At 43.5% G+C, this 21,513-nt stretch overlaps 1 protein-coding gene across 16 annotated transcripts in view; it reads right to left on the minus strand.

Annotated features, from left to right (window-relative positions):
- Window positions 1–21,513, minus strand: part of LOC131813749 (nucleoporin p58/p45-like) — a 46,471-nt gene that overhangs the window by 3,074 nt on the left and 21,884 nt on the right. For 7 of the 16 annotated variants that reach the window (XR_009346941.1, XR_009346935.1, XR_009346940.1 and 4 more), the window contains 3 exons: window positions 14,925–16,325; window positions 7,880–8,056; window positions 5,581–6,782 (listed from right to left, as the gene is read on the minus strand). The gene's annotated coding sequence lies outside the window, so the exon portion shown is untranslated. Of the gene's footprint in view, window positions 1–5,580; window positions 6,783–7,879; window positions 8,057–12,115; window positions 12,257–13,444; window positions 13,604–14,924; window positions 16,326–21,513 lie in introns of those variants that run through there. The other 9 variants (XR_009346938.1, XR_009346936.1, XR_009346934.1 and 6 more) reach the window with 8 other exon arrangements.

Raw genomic sequence — 21,513 nt, forward strand, 5'->3', positions numbered from 1 at the left:
GCGCTGGCTCAGGGTGAGTGCAGATGCTGGGGAGACCCGACCCCTGGGGCGCCCATGCAGCACCAAGGGCCCCACTTCCTAGAAGCCAACCTGGCCTCTTAGAGTCCTGTACTCCCGTGAATCTGCATCCCATCTCTTCCCCAAACTGGCCCACATGGTCCTGCCCATGCCGTGGACAGAAGCAGAGCCATTGTCCACATACTTATAGGAGTATCATTAAAGAGACTTTAGACCAGGTCTCATCCCGTTGATTTGGACTCCTTTTGCCCTGGCCTAGGCATTTTCCTAACTCGTGCTCCCAGGTGCCCCCACTGGCCCAACAGTCCTTCCTCAGCTTCTGCAAGTCTTGCAAATCATCATTTGCAAGAGTTAATTGGGAGACTTTGATCCAAAGGGACATGGGGCCCATGGTACTCTGTCTCTTGCTCTGCGCTTTGGTATTGATGGAACACATTGTTGGGACCCCCCAAGGAAAAGGAACAGGAGCCTCACTGCACTGCACTGCACGGCAGTCCATAAGGCCAGTCATTGATCACAGCCATGGAGCCCTTTACTGGGGCAGGACTGGATGTAATCCCCTTCTCTGGCCAAGGCACAGTGCTGCATCCTACAGCCTCCGTTCCTTCTTATCCTAAGCCCTCTCGCCTTAAACATCTCTGTGTTCTCGTCTCAAGAATGGGATATGTTGGGTGCCGGGGTGGCACAGGGGTTTTAGCCTCTGCCTGCAGCTCAGGTCATGTGTCCTGGGTCTCACAGTCCTGGGTCGAGGCCCACATTGGGGGCGTGCGGTCCTCTGCTCAGCAGGGAGCTTGCTTCCCCCTTTATGTCTGGCTGCCTCTCAGCCTCCTTGTGACCTCTCTCTCTGTCAAATAAATAACAAGTCTTTCAAAAAAATAAAAAGAATGGGCTATGTTAACAGAAATCACAGGATCCATGCCACTCATGCAGGGACGTGCTATCCATACTCCGCTCACAAAGGGACCTGAGAAACAAGCAAGTTCAGACATCATTTCTTTCAATTCTTTGTATGGATACCAAGAACATTTTTTCTTTGCCTTAGAGGCTTCTTAACTGATTGGCTGATTGATGGATTTGAGAGAGAGACAGGGGGAGAGTGGGGAGAAGCAGACAGAGAGAGGGAATCCTCAAGCACACACTGCCCTATGGACACAGCCCTACGAGGAGCGCAGCCTCAGAAACAGAGACCATGACCTGAAGCAAAACCAAGAGCCTTAGGCTGAACCCAATGAGACACTGAGTCACCCGATTCTTTTCCGGACTCTGGGCTCTCTTGTCCCACCTCTTGCAGAAGTCCCTGAGATCTGGGGGCTCATTCTGCCCTCCAAGCCCCAACCCTCCTGGTGGCCACAGCACTGACTCATGTCTCCTCTGATTCACCTCAGGGGAAAAATCGTTCAACCAGGAAGAGGAGGAAGACCTCGGTGCTGATGGCCAAGCGGGCCGATAAGCTGCAGGCCGCAATAGATCACCTGGTGCCTGCCGTCATCAGACAAGATCTACACTGTGTACACATCTTTCTGGACACATACCGTCACTTGGCCACCACCCAGGAGGTGCTGGACCTCCTCTTTGCAAGGTGAGCACCCTCCCCTGCCCCTAACTGCTCTGTGAGATTTGGCCAATTCCTGTTGTGAGACTCTGGCAGGTCCCCAAGCTTCCCCAAGCTTCCCTTGCTCCTAACTGGGGCAGAGGTATTATAGGAACTCAGTGGGGTCTTGTAGGGAAAGGACACCTGGGAGCCTGCGCCAGTGGAAAATTCTGCTGGAGGGCCTGTCGGCATGCTCTTTGCTCATTCCCGTGCCCCTCATGATGAAGCCTCTGCCTCATCCCTGACTCTCACTATGATCTTGAGCTGGGCTCCTTTGCCACTGAAAGGGAGATCTGAGACTCCTTCTGGGGCCTGTGTCTGGCTGAATCCAGAGCAAGCATCCCTGGGGGTGAGCAGGGGTCAGGCCCACTCAGATGTCGGTGATGGGCTGGTTGGGGCCCTTCCATTCAGCAAGCATTCAGGAAGCCCCGGTAGGTGGAGGCGATTGTCTCGGAGCTGAATGGGATCCCTGCACAGAACAGAGAGCACCCCAGGGCTGCAGGCTAGTCGAGGGTCAGGCGGTGAGAGCCAACATCCACAGACATCTCATGCGATGCCCCCTGGCCTCCTCTAGATTCGGATGTGTTTATTCCAGCTATGATGAGGTTGGCGGACCCCAGGAGCAGCGCAACATGTGAGTAAGCTTTGGCTGCTTTAGGAGGGCCTTCCCTCTCCACCAGGGTAGTGAGGGTCCTGTGAGTTCGAGGGGCTGCTGGACCTTCAGACTCACCTCGTTATTCTTGCTTTATGGTAAATGTCTGAGAGCTTCTACTGGAAACGGGGAAGGTGCCCTGGGCGGCTGGGGTAGGTGTGTGAGCACTGTGGGAGACCAGAGGGGGATGGAGGACAGCTTCAACCCCTGAGAGGGTCATGCTCCATCCCTGCCCCCTCCCAGCCCTCTCTCTGCCCCAATTCTGGGACCCAGAACGCAGTATTTAGGAAGCATCGCACAGCAGTCTGTTGGCACCTGCACTCGGTGCTCAGAGGGGGCTCAGGGAGACTGGTGACCCAGTAGAGCCCAGGGAGCAGCAGACATCCCACACCCTGTGGGAGGTGAGTGTCAGTGGAAACAGACCCACTCTCATGGCACCTAGTGACTGGGCAGAGGAGGTAACGGTGGAGGTATGGGGAGGGTCCTGGGAAGGCCTGGCTAGAGACAGAGTCCCTTTGTTCCCTCCTCGGTTGGATCTTCAAGGAGCAGAGGCGAGTGCAGTGAGGGTAATTAAGAGGCCAGACACCACCCCTCCCTGGCCACATGCAGTTGAATTGAAGTGGCTCGTGGGCAAGGAGAGAGACTGAAGAGTGTGTCCAGCTCGCCTAAGAAGTCCAGAAATGCTCACCCCATTGACCAAGGACTCCCACTCCTAGCGGCTTTTGGCCAGCCTGCCGTGTGGGAGCAGGCCTTTCTCGAGCAGGACTGCCAGGTCGCACGTGGACAAGGAGTCCGACTGGTCTCAGACAGGAGCTGACAGCCCAGGGGCCCAGGTTCCCACATAGGTTCCCTGGGATTTTGGTTTGGATGCGTACCCTGTCCTCTGACTTCTCTGCCTCCATGTCTGTCCCCAGGGCCGTCTATGCCATCCTTAACACCTGGGTCAAAACGTATCCAGGGGATTTTGTGCAGCCTCCGGAGTTTCCCAGCTTGCATACGCTGCTGGCCTACCTGCAGGTCAATGTGCCGGGCTCGGACCTGCAGCGCTGTGCCCAGCTTCTGCTTCCAGAAAGGCAATGCGCTCCCTGAAAGACCATGGAGCCAGAGGCTGGTGGTGAGGAGGACTGGGGGTGACTGGTGTGGGCCTGAGGCGGAGGCAGGGTGGGCCACCCTGAGGAAGCCTCCGTAGATTGTAATTGGGCTGAAGAGAGTGAGTCATCTCAGATCCCTGTCCCCATGGGCTTCCATCGGGGACACCTTCCGGGGGCTGGGTCTTGAATGCAGGCCACGCTGAGTGGTGGGGAAAGGGAAAGGCAAAAGGGAAGTCAATCAAGCTGATGATGCTTTCTCTTCTCGGAGCTACAGCACCGGCCCCAGAGCGAGATCAGGATGTGTCTCGGGAAGTTGTTCCAGCAGCCACTCTGGCACCCGCGGCACCTCTGGGGCCTGACCTGGCCCCCGCCATCCCTGCTATGGCTGCTCACTATGGGTTAGGAAGACCAGTGACCCACCCTGACCCATTGGGGCCAGGGCAGATGGTCGTCAGGGCCCTCGTTCACTTCTCTGCCACGGAAGAGCCACCAGGCCTTTTGACTTTCCTGGATGACCAGCAGGGTCCTGCCACCGAGCTGCCGCCCCCTGCCTCCGTGGAGTAAGGAGGCTCGGCCCCCGAGCTGCCGCCCCCTGCCTCCGTGGAGCAAGCAGACTCGGCCCCCGAGAAGCAGCTTGTGCTGGCTGCACCTCCAGAGCATGACTCCCCCTTCCCCATCATTTCCTCCTTTATCGTATTTGTTTTCTGTGTTCACCTCTATAATTACTTCATAGATGTTATTTATTAAATAAAGTAGAATTTGAGTTTATATCACATTTTACTCGCATCCTTTGCAGTGAGATATGGAGGTCTCATTAGGTCCATCCCGAGTGTTGCACAACCATGTCGTTCTACGACGTTTCCGTCAAGGAGACACCCGCGCTCCTCCTCATCGCTCACTGCTCTGTCCCTCCCCCAGTCCCTGAAACCACTGCTCTTCTCTCTGTCTTGGCCACTTCACCTCAACTTGGATTTTCCTCTGCCTGGAAAACTACAATATGGCCTTCTGTGTGTGTCTGCAGAACATAAGAGTGATTCCCCTCTTTTCAAACTTTTTTAGAAACGATATAAGTATTTTCGTTTTTGTGAATCTTCTGCCAAAACAAACAATGAAACAGCACAACACAAAACAAATAACTCTTTTGTCTGGTACACCGCCAGCTAACTGCAGAGAAAGACCCTCCCTTTTGAGAAAGAGCAGAGCTGCTGCCCTGTGTGGTGTGCGATGTGCTGGAAAGAGCCGCCGGTACCCACAGAGCAGTGGCCCTCCCAATACCTGGTTGTGTATACTGGTCTGCACACAACACACAACCCCCAGGAGTCCACAGAATAGTGACCTTGGACTGATAGACACCCTTTCGATACAGGCAGACCCCCCAAATAGATTTCATTATCCCATGTACTGTTCATCTGAAATATCATTGTTCTTTGTGATTCACCTGAAAATGCTCCGCCCTGGGGACAGACATGGAGGCAGAGAAGTCAGAGGACAGGGTACGCATCCAAACCAAAATCCCAAGGAACCCATGTGGGAACCTGGGTCCTGGGCTGCCAGCTCCTGTCCGAGACCAGTCAGACTCCTTGTCCACCTGCGACCTGGCAGTCCTGCCCAAGACAGGCCTGCTCCTACACGGCAGGCTGGCCAAAAGCCACTAGGAGTGGGAGTCCTTGATCAATGGGGTGAGCATTTCTGGACTTCTTAGGGGAGCTGGCCACCCGGAACACCAGGTAACAAGAACTAAAGGAGCGCCAGCATGGCCTGGCCACCAGCAGTGGTGTGCACACGCTCGGCTCCTGCGCCGCCGAGGAGACCACTTCTCCCCCACTGGTGTGGGACCGGGCCTTTCTGACATGCTGGGTTTCAAGTGACAGGTCAGTGTATCAGGCTGAGTACTCAAGAGGATAAATGAGTTCCCTCTGCTGGCTGAGCCCTCACCATTAGGTAGAACGGCCATGGTTTCATAGCAACCATTCCAATCTATGCCTACAGGGCCCTGAGATACGAATTCTGTTACTGTTTCAGGCCTTTTTGGTCTTTTACACTACCACAAGGACAAGTCAGTAAGTTAGATGATAGACAAATGAATTCCACTCATCCTGGATTTTTCTGCTATTCTTTACGTGAAAGTACTTTTAATATATATATATATATATATATATATATATATATCTCACATAGCACTATACAAATGCTAGTTATTACAAATTACATCCAAATGAAGCTAGATGTCTCAGAAACTGGCATTCTTATTGTTTATTTTTATTTAAAAAAATCAGTCATTTTCCTACTTGGCTCAGAATCAGAAAGTTTCATCATAGTTCAGTTTTAGGATTCCTCTAAAGTTATCTAGTAACAAAGACAGTAATACACATTCTTCCAACTTCAATACCCAAGTATATACAACACTCATCAGGAGCTGAAACACTTTCATGAGCAGACAATGACCAACTACAGAATGTCCTGGTGGGTTACAGTCCCGAAGGTGGTGAGAAGACCTACTCTCGGACACCAGTGGTTTGGCTGAAAGAGTCTCTCATGTCCAATGAAAACTGAGTTCTGACATCCTGCCTTTTTAGAGAGAGTTAACAAGATTAAGAAAGGGGTTTTAGAAAAGCTTTTCAAAAGGCCCCACACTTTGACCTGTTTTTTCTGGTGAAAAATGCACACAAAGTCTAAGCATGTACACGTGTGGTAAATGACAGCTTTTCTAAAGCAAGAGCATGAACATCCAAATCTCATGGCTGGTCCACTTGAGAACCTTCTTAATAGTCATGGACAGAATGGCTTTATTCATTTTTATAAACAGATACACCAAGTCTTTTTAGCTGAGTTCTTACATATTAAATTTACCTTTAATAAGGTAAAGGGTTTATTTTTTAAGAATGTTTTAATTTTTTAAGAATTAAAAAAAATCTTTTTTACAAACTCATGGCCCGGAGAACAAGACCTGAGCTGAGATCCAGAGTTGGATGCTTAACCGACTGAGCCACCTAGAGGCCCCTTAAATTTATCTTTTAAAATATAATAACCTAAGGAAAAAAATACCCTTTTCTTCTATAACTTGATATGCCATTGCCACTTTCATCTCTGACCAGGACCTTCCCCCTCACACCCTGGACAAATGAATTTACTGTGTTCCATACTGAGAAATGTTGTCACTATGATTATTCCATGAAACTGCTGAAACGCTGTCAGTACCTTGGAAGCCCAAGCCACATGACCCACGACGGGGACCAGCTGGAGTCCTACTCATTCTCACTGAAGGTGCCTGGCTGCTCTTCAGTAGCCTGGGCTGCCTCCTCGACAGTCTGGACCTCAAGTGCTTTCAGGACAATAGCAGGGGACGCGGCGCTGGCTTTTAGCATAGCCATGGCCTCACTGTGACTTCAATTGTTCAAATCAATGCCATTGATATTCAGCAATATATCACCTGTCCAAAGGAATAAACAAGAAAATGAGATGAGCTACCAAGTCATTATCTTCCTTATACATCCTGTTATTTGTAATTTTTTCACATCTCTGTCATTCTTACGATATCGAGGGAAAAATCCAATTCATGGAAAACATTCCAAAACAACTCAAAACTTTAAGATAATTTTATCATATATAGGAAAAAATGTGGCTTGAGGCACTGTGATGTGACTGGAAGTCCAAGTCATTAGACCTCGTTTTGCTAATGTTGTGCAGGACCTGGGCATGTTCATTTCTCTTCTTTGGGCTTCAGTGATCTCTATAGTTCTTTCCTGCTCAAAAATTATTTGATCTTTTGCTCTTAGAAATGAATTTTTAACATAAACTGTTTTAGAGTTACACAGTTTTATAGATATAGTCCTACAGAGTTTGCTCAGCGTGAATGTATCAGAATACTTAAAGAGAAGAGATCCTTGGGTCTACCCAAAGAAATGAAACTTGTGATTTGAGCATCTTTTGCTTAAGGAAGGAAAAAAAGTGTTTGTTGCCCTGCCAAGTAATATAATAAAAAAAAAGGGCAACGAGGATTATATAAAAAGTTAGGAAGGAAAAGATGAGTGTTCTATTTTTTAAAGGGTTTTTTCCTACATAAAATAATGCAATGATTTAAATAAACATTAGAAAATAACGGAAAGGGCGCCTGGGTGGCTCAGTGGGTTAAAGCCTCTGCCTGCAGCTCAGGTCATGATCCCAGGTCCTAGGATCGAGCCTGCATCAGGCTCTGCTCAGCCGGAAGCCTGCTTCCCCCCCACCCACCTCCCGCCTGCCTCTCTGCCTACTTGTAATCTCTGTCTGTCAGATAAATAAATAAATGCTTAAAAAAAAAAAAAAGAATGGAAACATCATCAAACTGCAGCAATTTTCCTTCCCATTAGGCATTTTTCTAACCTTAGAGAGAGGTTTTACACTTATATATGGAAGGGACACTTTACAAGATTTTTAAAAAATCATATTTAATAGAAAATTTGGGGAATATTTGTTACTTTTTTCAAACATGAGTGGCATGCAGGGAGAAGATGGGAGGAGTTTCACTGTTCCCAGCCCTCCCTATCTTACCTCTTTTGATGCGGCCATCACGTGCCAGACAGCCATGAGCTGGCACACTGGTTACAAGGATGGGCAGTTCACCACTCTTGCTTCCTCTGACCCCTGCCACTGTCATTCCCAGGGACTCAGGTGGTTCCTTCTTTACAGTAATATGTTTTTCTTGGCATGTAACACACTGGTAAGATCCTAACACAGGGGAAGAAAATTCATTGCAAAATAAATAATACATAGCTGAAGTAAAGTAAGGAAACTGAAGGAAAAAATACCATGGCAATGATAAAGTCACTGTTAAAATCAGTTACTGTAGAAATAATACACAGTTCCTCATGGTACAAACATGACACCGAACACTGGGGATCACAATGTCAGACTTTGGATGGCTGTATTTTCATATGACTATGTATGGAACAGAAAAAACTCAGGACTGTTGACATATGGAAGTCAAAATAGGGCCAATTCTACAAAGGTAAATAATGCACTTGAGTTTTAAGATTCTGAAGACAAGATAATTAATTTTATTTCTCTCTCTCTCCTCTATTCTTTGAGAGAAATGGTGACAGAATAGTACAAAAGTAAAGTGCGGATTTTGTTAACTGCCAGAAAAAAGCTATAGATCTATCTTCTGTTTCTTACTCATGAGAATGCTCGGTCATGAAATGGGTGCAAACTGATCTTCACAACCTTCACGGAAAGCTATAAGGATATGAAATAACTGAATATTTGAAAAAGTTAAGGAAGAGAACAATTTTCCAACAAACTGTGTTCTCAGGAAAAAGCAATTTTTACCGATATTGATTGTTTCTATTTATGGGGACACTCCTAGAAGAAAAGGAAAATTTAAAACATCACCTTTTTTTAAATTAGAATGCTATAAAAAACAAGGTGTACCAATGCAATATTAATATTAAAATAGCAATAGTAACTAACATTTATTGAAGATTTACTATGTGTAAAGCAAATGGCTTTACCTATATTATTTCATTTTCATGGTTTCATTACATTTCATTACAATGGTCCTGAATGTAAATCCTATGGTTGGCCCCATTTAATAAACAATGGAATAGCCTTATTAGAAAGGTCATGTAGGGGCGCCTGGGTGGCTCAGTGGGTTAAGCCGCTGCCTTCAGCTCAGGTCATGATCTCAGAGTCCTGGGATTGAGCCCTGCATCGGACTCTCTGATCAGCGGGGGGCCTGTTTCCTCCTCTCTCTCTGCCTGCCTCTCTGCCTACTTGTGATCTCTGTCTGTCAAATAAATAAATAAAATCTTTAAAAAAAAAAAAAAAAAGAAAGGTCATATAATTTGCTCCAAATTATATAGCTATGCATGATCACACTGGATTTGATGTGATTCAAGTTTAAAAAAAATACACATACACACACATAGTGTATATACATAAACATTTATTCATATGTAGTTGTGTATGATCATACAGCATGATGCTATATGCATCGACACTACAAGGGTGCTATCCCATTAAGTGTAATAATGGAAGCTCCTATCTCAAAAGGTTCCTTAACACATATACTGTAACAGCATAGTGTAGATAACAAGATAACTATTACCACGACTAACAATATCAACAGTAGAACTAGATGAATTCTTTTGCTAGAACTGTAACATTTCCTTTAGTGACACTGCTTCAGAGTGGACAGGTAACGACGTGTCAGTCAAGCCCTGCACCGGCAGGGGTGTCTGCTCTTCTCTGCTCCTGAAACCAACACTCTGAAATTTTCTTGAGGACACAACTTAAATAGCCTAGAGTTCCTAGAATTTTGACCTCATAGAAAACCTGTAAACGTCCACAGGTGGTATCATAGCATATGACATCTATGTTCGCATCCTTCAAAACTGGGCAAGACCCACGTTATTATGAAGACGATCCAGATAAACTCAGCTGGGAGCACATTGACTTCAACACTCGTGTCTGTCAGGTATCGAGTCAATAAGAGGTGGTTGTTTTATTCCTCCATATGGCTGAGATGTATGCATTTTAACCAAACTTCACAGATTACTCTTGGTATACTTCATGGAAACTTCTAAGGGCTTAACACTGTATGAATGTTTCCAAGCAGGGGCCACGCAGGGGCTTAGTAATAGAGTAATGTGTGCTTTAATTTTTAACAATGATTATCCTCTGAACAGGTTGTTTTGATGAATTTGTATTTGTTTTCCCTAGGAGAACTTTATTTTTTTAAAGTAGGATTTGACATCACAAATGCTGTATGTTAATGGTAAATTGCTAAATTAATGCTTAAAATTACATTTCATGTGGCTGTTCTAACAAGCAGGTTTACAGAGCACCTAAAGTAAGAATTCAGCATTGCTATTTAAAACACCACACTTAAAATTAAGGAAGAGGAACTAGTAAAAAGAAAAATATTTGTGCCCAAAACAAACAAAAGGACATAAATTGTCCTCTATATGAACGCTGAAATGGTTAAGTAGTTCTTAAAACAGTCTTAAATTTGTAGCGTTTTCTTTGAGCACCCATATTTCCACTTTCTGTAGAATTCATGGATTCAGTTACCAACTTTTGCCTTAATTATGATTCTTTAGGAATATGTATATATATGTAACTTGTAAAGCAAGGACCAGCGATATGAACAACTCCTATTCAAATTCCTTTTCGAAACAATAACTGCTTTTCGAAGTCATCATTGTGAAAGCAAAATTATAGGTTCCCTTCACACATTTCGTTTTCTGTTCAAAAATAAGATGAAGTTTGTGCTTATAATTTCTTAAAAGTTTTAACTGAACAAAGACCAGTGACAAGTCTATACTTCAGCTCAGAAAACAAGATAAACCTGATGGGCCAAAAATACTTGTGCCTTTAAATGATGCTTTCTTGGGGCGCCTGGGTAGCTCAGTGTGTTGAGCCACTTTCGGCTCAGGTCATGATCTTGGGCTCCTGGGATCGAGTCTCGCATCGGCCTCTCTGCTCAGCGGGGAGCCTGCTTCCCGCTCTCTCTCTCTCTCTCTGCCTGCCTCTCTGCCTACTTGTGATCTCTGTGTGATAAATGAATAAATAAAATCTCAAAAATAAATAAATAAATAAATAAATAATGCTTTCTTGGGCTCCTGTGACATTACAGAGTTATTCTCTCAAATTGTACTTACATTAAGAAGCCACTTTAGGGGCGCCTGGGTGGCTCAGTGGTTGAACCCCTGCCTTCAGCTGGGGTCATGATCCCAGGGTCCTGGGATCGAGCCCTGCATCTGGCTCTCTGCTCAGCAGGGAGCCTGCTTCCTCCTCTCTCTCTGTCTGCCTCTCTGCCTACTTACGATCTCTGTCTGTCAAATAAATAAATAAAATCTTGAAAAAAAAAAAAAAAAGGAAGCCACTTTAAGCTAAACATGTGTTTCTCAAGTCATTCTCCTTAAGTAAAATTAAATTGCTTTGCTAAATAAAAACTTATTTACTGGTCTACTTAAAAACTATAGGAAATAAAAACAAACAAATAAAAAAACTATAGGAAGTTTCCGATGTGTGATTTTCACACAGTTGGTAAATAGCATCGTTGTAAAAATTCTGGCCTACTAGAAGTTGAGTTCAAATGAAAGATCAAATGAAGTAAATAATACTGAGAACACAGTAAAGTGCCACTGTTTTTTGACTTCTACTAATTTCTGCATCCAAAGTGAGACAGCATCAGAATTTTTGGCACAGATAAATGACCTAGGAATATATTACAAAAGCACTGAAATATGAAAGATGCAGCAAAAAGCTCAACATACAGGAATTTAAAATAATCTAGGGTAGTATTCCTATAAACTGTAACATAAAAAGAAATGCGTTATGTCTTTTGCATGTACCTATCAGAAAGTATGATTTATGCTTCATATTCACATACGGAATTCTGTTGTTGTAGGCAACCTGCCCAACCGCTAAGTATGGACTTGTTGGTCGTTGTCTTTTTTCAGTTACATAACCTCCTGTTACAACTGAATGAGCAAACCAAGATAAATCCCACTTTGAAGCAGGACCAAACAAAGAAGTCTTTCTAGAAGATCAAACACTTCTCATCAATCTGGCAGAGGGACCTTCTTACTAAGAAACCACCCCTACTGGCTGAGGAACAGACTGTACAGGGACTCTCAAGGTAGCCAAATACACATTCCACACCCCCAAACACCTGTGCTCACCTTTTCCAACAGAGTAACAGCCCTCATTTAAATCTTACCAGTTTGTCACAAGGATTCCCTGAGGGCAGATGAATGAAAACATGCAAACTCGAGGCCTCACCTTGTGTGAGCTGGGTCTGTTGTGGTACAGCGGCTGTGCATGGTGCTAGCTGCTACTCTGAGCTCCTGCGTCCTGGACAGGGTTACCAGGCTGGGATTTCCCCGGCCTAGCAATTGTTAAATCCACCCTGTCGCCACTAGCCTGGAGAAAACACACATATATAATCACCAGTCATGAATGATGCTTCTCACTTAAAAAAATTATAGGGAGGGTCATTTTCAATGCACTTATCATTGCTGTATCAGAGCCTCACCTGAGTGGGGACTGCAGGCCCCTGCTGGGGGTGGGGCAGACGAGGGAGTTCATTTCAGGAGCTAATACTTTAAAACTTCTGCAGGTAAAAGAGCCACACACAGACCTCTTGGGTAAACCTTCCCTAATCCTGGAAATACCAAGGGTGTAAGCAAAGAAAGCCTGGGTTCTGATCTCCCCATGATTTCTTGAAGGGTAACTATCTTTTTATACTTCCCTCCCCTGCAAAACTGGCCTTGGCACTGAGAGAAAGAGAGCAAAGAAGATAAAAGGACGAACGGATTCAAAACTGGATTACAATCCTTTGTGATTTCTGAAATAAATTCCAAGATGGCTACTTTGAGACTGATAATCAATGAAACTATGTGTAGATCTGTTTCCACACACTACAGCTTCAAATCAAAAATAGGGATCAGCTTAAAGAGTCCTGAAAAGAATGATAACAAAGGTCCTGTAAAACAGGATTAGTATTTATATACATCACAAATTGTGTGCCTATATATGCCATATGTGCACTCACACATAAATGTAATTTTATTTTATTTTATTTTTTTTAAAGATTTTATTTATTTATTTTACAGACAGAGATCACAAGTAGGGAGAGAGGCAGGCAGAGAGAAAGACGGAGAAGCAGGCTCCCTGCCGAGCAGAGAGCCCGATGTGGGGCTCGATTCCAGGACCTGAGATCATGACCCAGGCTGAAGGCAGAGACTTTAACCCACTGAGCCACCCAAGCGCCCCATAAATGTAATTTTAGAGGTGATGACAACCACGTTAAATTTAGAGGTCCATTATCTGTATTTATAGATCTAGATCTGAAACACAGATTCACATTTATTATACTTTTTAAAGCTATTTTATCTTTGCTTTTAACGTACAGGCCTGGTCTACTTGATGCTGATTCTTGGTCATGACTACAACTTTCCAAGTTTACTATCATTGCTATGGGAAAATTTGACAGCCTGCTTTCAAGAAGCTGTGCTGGAAAGTACAACCCTCCCCCATGACTGCAGTCAGTAATGTTAAGAAAGCACTCCAGTTTCAGTTCTCAAGTTGGAAAAGGAGTGAAAACCATAATTAAAAAAAAATGATTTTATTTATTTATTTGAGAGCAAAAGCGAGAGAGCAGGGTGGAGGGGCAAAGGGAGAGGGAGAAGCTGACTCCTCGCAGAGCAGAGAGCCCGATGTAGGATCTGAGCCGAAGGCAGATGCTGAACCACGGAGCCACCCAGGTGCCTGAATGATAACCAATTTTAAGGCCCTATTAAAGTCACTTACTTATTCAAGTATTTCATTAAACTAGTTTCAGACAATTCTTCAAATAACTGAAAGAATAACACTTCTCATGTGGCCAGAGTCTGGGGATTTGATCTAACAGGCAAATTCCAAATAGAACGCTTACAATCCAGATATTTGAGATTCTGACACTTCCGAGTATTAGATCACACGGTGTGAAAAGGGTGAGAAACCCCTGTGATCTAATTTCAATATTAAGAATTGTTTGCTTTACTGCCTAACCCTCACCACTACCAAATACTCTATAACCAGTAATTTAGCTTTATGGGAAGACCCCTGCTCATGCAAACCTATTAACAAACAAATCCCTGAGGTTTTCTGATTTCTTAAAAGACAAAATTCTGGGTGTGTGATGGAAGTGGACATATAAGCTTTAAACGATGGGCCAACATTTGGGTTTAGGCCAACTGCCTATCTAACACTTCATGGTTTCAAGCACAACAAAAGAATTCTGGTAAAGTCAAGATTTTTTAAAATGCAGGATGCCTCAATGACAATACCTGTATTTCATAAAATAATAGCATGCCCTTTTGCTGGGAGTATATACTGGTATGATCTTTCTAGAGGGAAGTTAAGCAAAATGTCTTAAACTTGAAAAGAAAACATTAAAGTCTGTTGACAGGGGAATGTTCACGTAAGTTTTAGCACAACACGCCTACTATACAGCTATATCATGGTGCATCTATTTTCAGGGTAAGAAGTCCACAGCATACAGCTGACGTAAAGAAAGGGTGGCAAACTCAGAATTTGTAAGCTGACTGCATGTCTAATTACCTACGTAAATAGGTACCTATTTATTTGTAGGGATATACAGAAAAATGACGATGTTCTTCAAAACTTTAATGTCACTATCTTATGGACTTTAGGCTGACAGTGATTTGGACTTCCTTCTTCATTTTCTGTATTTTGTCTTCCTTAGTCTCCTTTTCAGACATGGAATACATGTTATTCTCAGAATCCAAAACATTAAGATGTTTTTCACAAAGAAACAACTTGAGCAATATATTATATTTGGTAATCATATAAGTATCTGTATTCAATTTTTTTAAATCTCAAGTCTGGGACAAGAGACCAACGCCTGAATCTCCCTCCTAATGCAAGATGGCTACCGGGTGTGTGTGTTCCCATAGTTATAATGAACCAAACATTTGTGAAAAGGAGTAATGAAATGGGATTTAAATTTGGGTTTTCTTACACAGTACTTAAATCTTCATTGTTAATTCTGTTTACTATACACATTTCCCAGTGACTATCAACCTACTTTAATTCCTGATGCTCGATTATGTTACTGCTTGGTTTCCTCTATGTCAGAGTGTTTTCTTGTGCTTACTTAAAACAAAACAAAACAAAACAAAATAAAACACCATACACATCTTTGTTTCACCCCTATCATTGCAGGAGATACCCATATCATTAAATGCTCTGGTAGGTTATAGAACCGGAAGGTCTGGCCTGGATTATTTTCTACGTTTTCTATCTTATTTTTTAAAAAAAATTTTAAAGCTGTTTTCTTTTTTTTAAGATTTTATTTATTATGTATTTATTTATTTATTTGACAGAGAGGAAGAGAAGGAACACAAGCAGAGGGAGTGGGAGAGGGAGAAGCAGATTCCTGGCTGAGCAGAGAGCCCCGATGTGAAACTGGATGCCAGCACCCTGGGATCATGCCTGACCGAAGGCAGATGCTTAATGACTGAGCCACCCAGGTGCCCCTCTACTTTACCTATTTTAATGCTCTTATTGAAAAACATTTTTTTCTCTAATAATAACCATCTTTACTTCACAGGGATACTGTAAGAACACAAGTTATGATGTGTTTGAAATGCTCTGAATGCTTTATAAAAAGGGCACTACGGAGATAATGAGTTCTTCTCAATAAAAATTGATTATCCCCACTTGTATGGAGGTGAAGCGGAGAGTGAACGTTACAAGAGCAGGGAAGTCACAACTTTGGAACCACAGCTCCTTCAAGCTTTGCTTGTCTCACCTGTTAAATGTGGACATAAATGTGTTTTTTTTGTGTGGGCTTAGGTGGAGCCCATGGAGCAAATGAAAAACCCATGTGAAAATATAGAGCCTTCACTCTATAAAGAGCAAGGCTAAATGTTCACAGGGATACAGTTTTCCGGACAGGATTTTATCTGTAATGATAAAATCATCTCTTGTGCATTTTGAAGGATTTGGGGAACCGTGTTTGATTTCCCCCATGAAATATCAAATATCCCTCAGGTTCTCATGTTACGAAAACATCGACATAAAGGCTGAGCACATGGAATGAATATCCGCGTGTACCTGAATGATCTGGGCGGCAAGCTCAGGGGTTCCGAGCTTCAGGTCGTGTCCATTGATGGCGAGCACTCGGTCATTGCTGCTCAGCCTTCCATCCTGGGCAGCCAGGCCCCCTTCCAACAGATCAAGGATAAAAAACACCTGGTTCACCGGTCCTTTGAATGGGTTTAATGCCAAGTTGTTCACCAGAGTCCCGTTTGTGAAAGACTACGTGGAAGACCTCTTCCCGGGGAGAGCTACTGTCGGGGTGGCTGTAGGTCCGGCCCCCAAAGCACCGCTCTCGCAGCACGCTCAGGTGCAGCGTGGAACACGGCTGGGAAAGGGCGGCTCTGGCATAGTTGTGAGACACATTGCTGGTGTTACAGTTGTTGACCTGGAAGAAAAGAATTATGACCGAGGTGGGACAATCTTTTATCCTCTCAACTGGTAAACATTTATACGCCATTTCCAAAAGAAACTGACTTTGGAAAATGACATACAGTCATTATTTACAAAAAAAGCCCTCTGAAGATGTTTTAAAATGCACAGTTCCTAAGCTTCACTCACAGTGACTAGCACGAAGTAGAGAATGGCAGTTAAGATCTCAGGCTTCAGCGAGGGTGCTGAATCAGAGTCCCTGGTCCTGCCAGTAGCGGGATGTCTGAGTGTGTCCCCTGAGTGGTAAGATGGGTTTACTCTCCGCTTCACGGGACCAGGAGGAGAATGCAGAGACAGCAGCAGCATGTGGCAAGTGCCAACAAAATACTAGTTCTAGTGGAACAGAAACTGAAGTTCTACTGGATTGATGTGGCTTTTCCAAATGAAAAACACCTACCCTGGAAAAAATACACCGAGTTTTAATCTAAGAAAAGGGACAGATTCTAGATACACAACCTGATCTCAGTTCAGTCATTTTTACTTTAAAGAAAAGCAGGTAATTACAGTTTCACTCTGTTTAGCACTCAAGTGTAACATCTATCTAATACAACAAGCTTAACTCAGTACTCACAGAACATTTACTTACTATACCTTATGGCCCTGAAAGGAGTATAGTGACTGATCCTGGGACAGGAACAGGACTAAGAAAATACACCCAGCTTCAGTTATTCACCTAGTCAGAGGAAGAGGTTGGCGCAACTCTGAGTATTTATCACAATTAGAATTCCTCTCCTCATCTGTCTGCACCAACAGCAAGCAGGAAATCGACATTCTCTTGGATGCGTTATGTGGCACAGGCTGTGGGTTAGGTGCTTGTGATTACCCAAAGCCTTCAATCTTTTTCACGTGAGTCTATCTTAAGGAAAGCCTTCCCCCTTCCTACTCATCTCGGGATGACAGTTTTGAGCACCACTAACTTGAATTTTATTGATTTGGGCCTGTTGACATCTTTTAAAATTCAGGCATCAAAAGCCATAGATCTCACACATAAACTTGTTCTTCGCCCAATTTTGCAACATCTGTGCATTTGATTGCCGTCCAGATCCTTGATGAAAAAGTTGAGTAACATAGGGTCAAGAACAGAACTTTAAGGCAGCTTCTAAAAAACCAGCCTGACGTGGATCTGTTAGTCAAAACTCATCATTTCTGGTTATTCAGCTAAAAAGCCACTTATCTCTAGGTTCTTATTTTTCCGTCTTAAATTCACATCTATCACAAATGACTTTACAAACATCTGGCTGGAATCCAGCACTAGCCACGTGCGAGTATGAAGCCTCACACCATTTTTGTGACGTGGGTTGTGGAATATCCTACAATCGGAGATTTTCCCTTCACAAAAGTGTGGTTGCCAGTGAAACACAGAGAAAGCAGAAACCAAATAAAATACTATTGCTAGATATTGTAGAAATAGCACCAACAGAGTAAACTTTACCACATCTTTAGCTAATTATCTTTTGGACCAATGCAGTCAAGACATGACTGCAATTATTTTCCTTAAAAACCAAAAGTGATGGGACACCTAGGTGGCTCAGTTGGTTAAGCAGCTGCCTTCGGCTCAGGTCATGATCCCAGCATCCTGGGATCGAGTCCCGCATCGGGCTCCTTTCTCGGCAGGGAGCCTGCTTCTCCCTCGGCCTCTGCCTGACACTCTGTCTGCCTGTGCTTGCTCTCTCTCCCTCTCTCTCTCTCTGATAAATAAATAAAATCTAAAAGTAAAATAAAATAAAATAAAGTAATATCAATTAAAAAAAACAAAAGGGAATATATCACTGACGACTCAGATCGCACTGTAAATTCGTACTCTTAATCATGTTCTGAAATTTGTATTATTTTTAATAGTAATATTGATGTACTCTCTTACACTATTTTATTCTTCAAACTGTTCAAAATGCTGCACTGTGAAAGGCCCTGAGGGTATATGGTTCTCCTTTTTAAATAGGTTATTTAATAGAATAACATGGATGTGTGAGTATATATATAAAACACACACACACACACATAATCAGTGTGGGAAAACCAAAGCCACCCACTGTTACTACATCTAGTTTGCTAAACTAAAAACACAGGCTAGCTAGCCCTTTGGTCAGTAAATAAACCATATTAACGACTCAAGGTCTTTTCACATTGGCTCACGGTATTCTTTATGCAGCTCACAAAAAGTGGAAGATAACCAGGTAGTAAAAACATACTAAGGAGCCTTCTTTCCAAGTGTTTCCTTTTGAATGGCCATAAATACTACTCTGTATTTGGGCAAGTAGTGTGGCTTTACTTACTGCCTCCAGCATACCAGCCAAAGGCCAATGAGAAGTCAGGCCCACAAGAGGAGAGACCCTTTGTGAATTCAATAATCAGGTTATGTGCTCATAGTTTTTGTATCAATTTGAAATCATTAAACTGCATTTAAGATTGCCATTATTAGGGTTATTAATATGTATGCCTCCATTAACAATAATAATGCACTGGAATGTCTACAATGCTGATTTATAGCTTTGATTTAATTCCCCAAATTATAGCCAGTATTTCAGATAATTAGCTTTTTATTTGAGATATACAGATTCAGTTATGTTATTAAACAATTCTCCAAAACAGACCAGTAAAAAAGCCTGTAGATGAAATATATTAGCAAACAAAACCCTATAGCAAACATAACTATATATTAAATACATTAGTAAATCTGAGGTTACAGACTTAACCTCAATTATACTCAAAGAAATGCAAATAAGAACAAAGCATTTGTTTTTACCTTGAAAATTTAGAAAAACCGTGAGAAATATGTAAAATAAAAATATGTAAAAAATATGAAATGTGTAAAATATATAAAAAGAAAAATATGTAAAAAATTTAATATCCAAAGCTGGCACACTGCTGGTAGCAAAGAACAAAAGATGAAAATAAATGTATACTCAATTATAGCTAGAAAGGCCAGAGTGGAAAAGTAAAGAACACTGTGTAAGCTGCAAAAAAGGGCAATCTGGTTCTTTTTGTCTTGGCCACAAAGGTGTCAAAATGTCAAAACCAGCTACAAGAGTTCCTCCATGGAGAATCAGTTTAGGAGCTGGGGTAGAAGGAATACAGGGTAAGGTGTCCAGAGAGCTGTGCCAATCGCATGCAACCAGAGTACGACTAATATCATAAAAGGACAGCAAACACAGGAATGCGGTAAATAGCTATGGTAGGATCAGAAACTGGATTTTACATAAGCTGGATTAGTTATGTTTCCTGTATTCTCCTATTGCCTCTTCGGATTTAGTCAAGAACAAAACACTGCAAGATCAGTCTGTGTCAGCCAGGCCAAGTGCAATGAAGGAGGGGTTTGGGGCCCAAGTGTCGAAGTGGAAATCACAAACTACAAGAGGCAGAATACAGATGGGCGTGGAAACCAAAGCCAGGAACCCCCAGTGGAAAGGTCAATCCTTGCTGCTCTTGGAGCCTAGTTTGTCTGTCTTCCCCTCTGGACATTTCTCTTGAAGAACTAAAAATCCTAGAGGTTCTAAGTTTGGTTTTAATGAAGAAGACAGCTATTCCCAACAGGATATCATAACCAAATCCACTCTTTTATTGACTCAGCAAGTTTGTCCTGGGTATCGACTCCAGGCACAGCTCTGTGAGAAGCCTGTCCCATAGTACGTAATAATGGCGGCTGCCATCCCCAAAGGAAGACACTGCATTTGAATAACTCTCTGTGACCAATTATGCATTCAGTGGTGAAGAGAAGGAATGTCTTCAGCACTTAGTGTGAGAAGAGGTCTGAATGGGTGAAAATGGCAGGGCAGGGCTTTCTAGATGAAGGTGGGGAAGCTGTAGCACAATGGGGACAGGCTGGAACGTGGAGGGAAGCAAGGAGACTGCTATGTCTGGCTTTTCTGCTACATTATACATTCTATGAGGGCAGGGCTTGCTTTTTGCTCTTAACTATACCCTCAGCTCTGACCACCATGCCTATGATGTTTCAGTAATACACCGATGGCTACAGCTGAAAGAAAAAGCAAGGGTGAAGGCTGAGGGGACAGGTTGTGTAAGACTTCAAAGAGGACCTGGACTATTAGATTAATCAGTATGGACTTGATTCTCTGGTCCAATCTATCCAGGGAAAGCAGAGTCACAGGTGAATTAACCGCACAATGGTCGTACCGGATTTCAGAGCAGGGTAGGGAGGCAGGGGTTTTGATTCTCCTGGGTTAGACGTGAAGCAGTGAGGGCACAGACCAGAGAGATGGCAGGGAAAAGAGAAGGGGTGAATACCAACAGACTGTGCGGAAGGACACAGCAGTGAAATCGAGGAGGCAAGAGTCCTTGAGCTTGGGTTCCTAGAAGACATCTTTTCTCATTCATGCCTATTTCTTCTCTGCTAAATATCCAGTCTTTTAGCTTCAAGTACCACGTACACTTGCATGGGTAATATATCCAGGTCAATTTTCACATACACTCTAGAATTCACATGAACAGTAGATTTCTGGCCATCTCATGCTCATCAGTATGCCCTCTAACATAATATCATCTTGCCCGAAGCAAGTTCATTTGTTGGAGTAGCTCATTCTTTTTAAAGAGAAGAGGGAGAGGGTAGCACCAAGGATTACTGCAGAGTCAGGCTGTTTGTGGATGAGAGTGCGTTTGAGAGCCAACAAGAGGTGGTCATGATTTCCGAATTCTTTTTTTTTTTTTTAAAGATTTTATTTATTTATTTGACGGAGAGAAATTACAAGTACACTGAGGGGCAGGCAGAGAGAGAGAGAGAAGGAAGCAGGCTCCCTGCCGAGCCGAGAGCCCAATGCAGGACTCGATCCCAGGACCCTGAGATCGTGACCTGAGCCGAAGGCAGCGGCTTAACCCACTGAGTCACCCAGGCGCCCCACGATTTCCGAATTCTATGTTAAATTCAATGCTGTAAGTTTTAAGTAACTTGTGCTGTGTGACCTGTCTTTTCTAGATTATAGAAATCCGTGTAGAGAAGGATGAATCAGACAACGAAGGTAACTGATGGATGGTACCCTGGGACTAGGGATACAGACAATGGGACAAGAGAATTTAGCAGTGAATGTGGCCACGAAATAGACAACTGTGGAGACCAAGCCAGGAGGAATCCAGCTGGCCTGGAGAGCCACACACTGAGGCACATGCGGGATCAAATTTAAGATGGCGGTAAA

Source organism: Mustela lutreola, chromosome 13 (assembly GCF_030435805.1).
Source record: "Mustela lutreola isolate mMusLut2 chromosome 13, mMusLut2.pri, whole genome shotgun sequence".
Lineage (NCBI taxonomy): Eukaryota > Metazoa > Chordata > Mammalia > Carnivora > Mustelidae > Mustela > Mustela lutreola.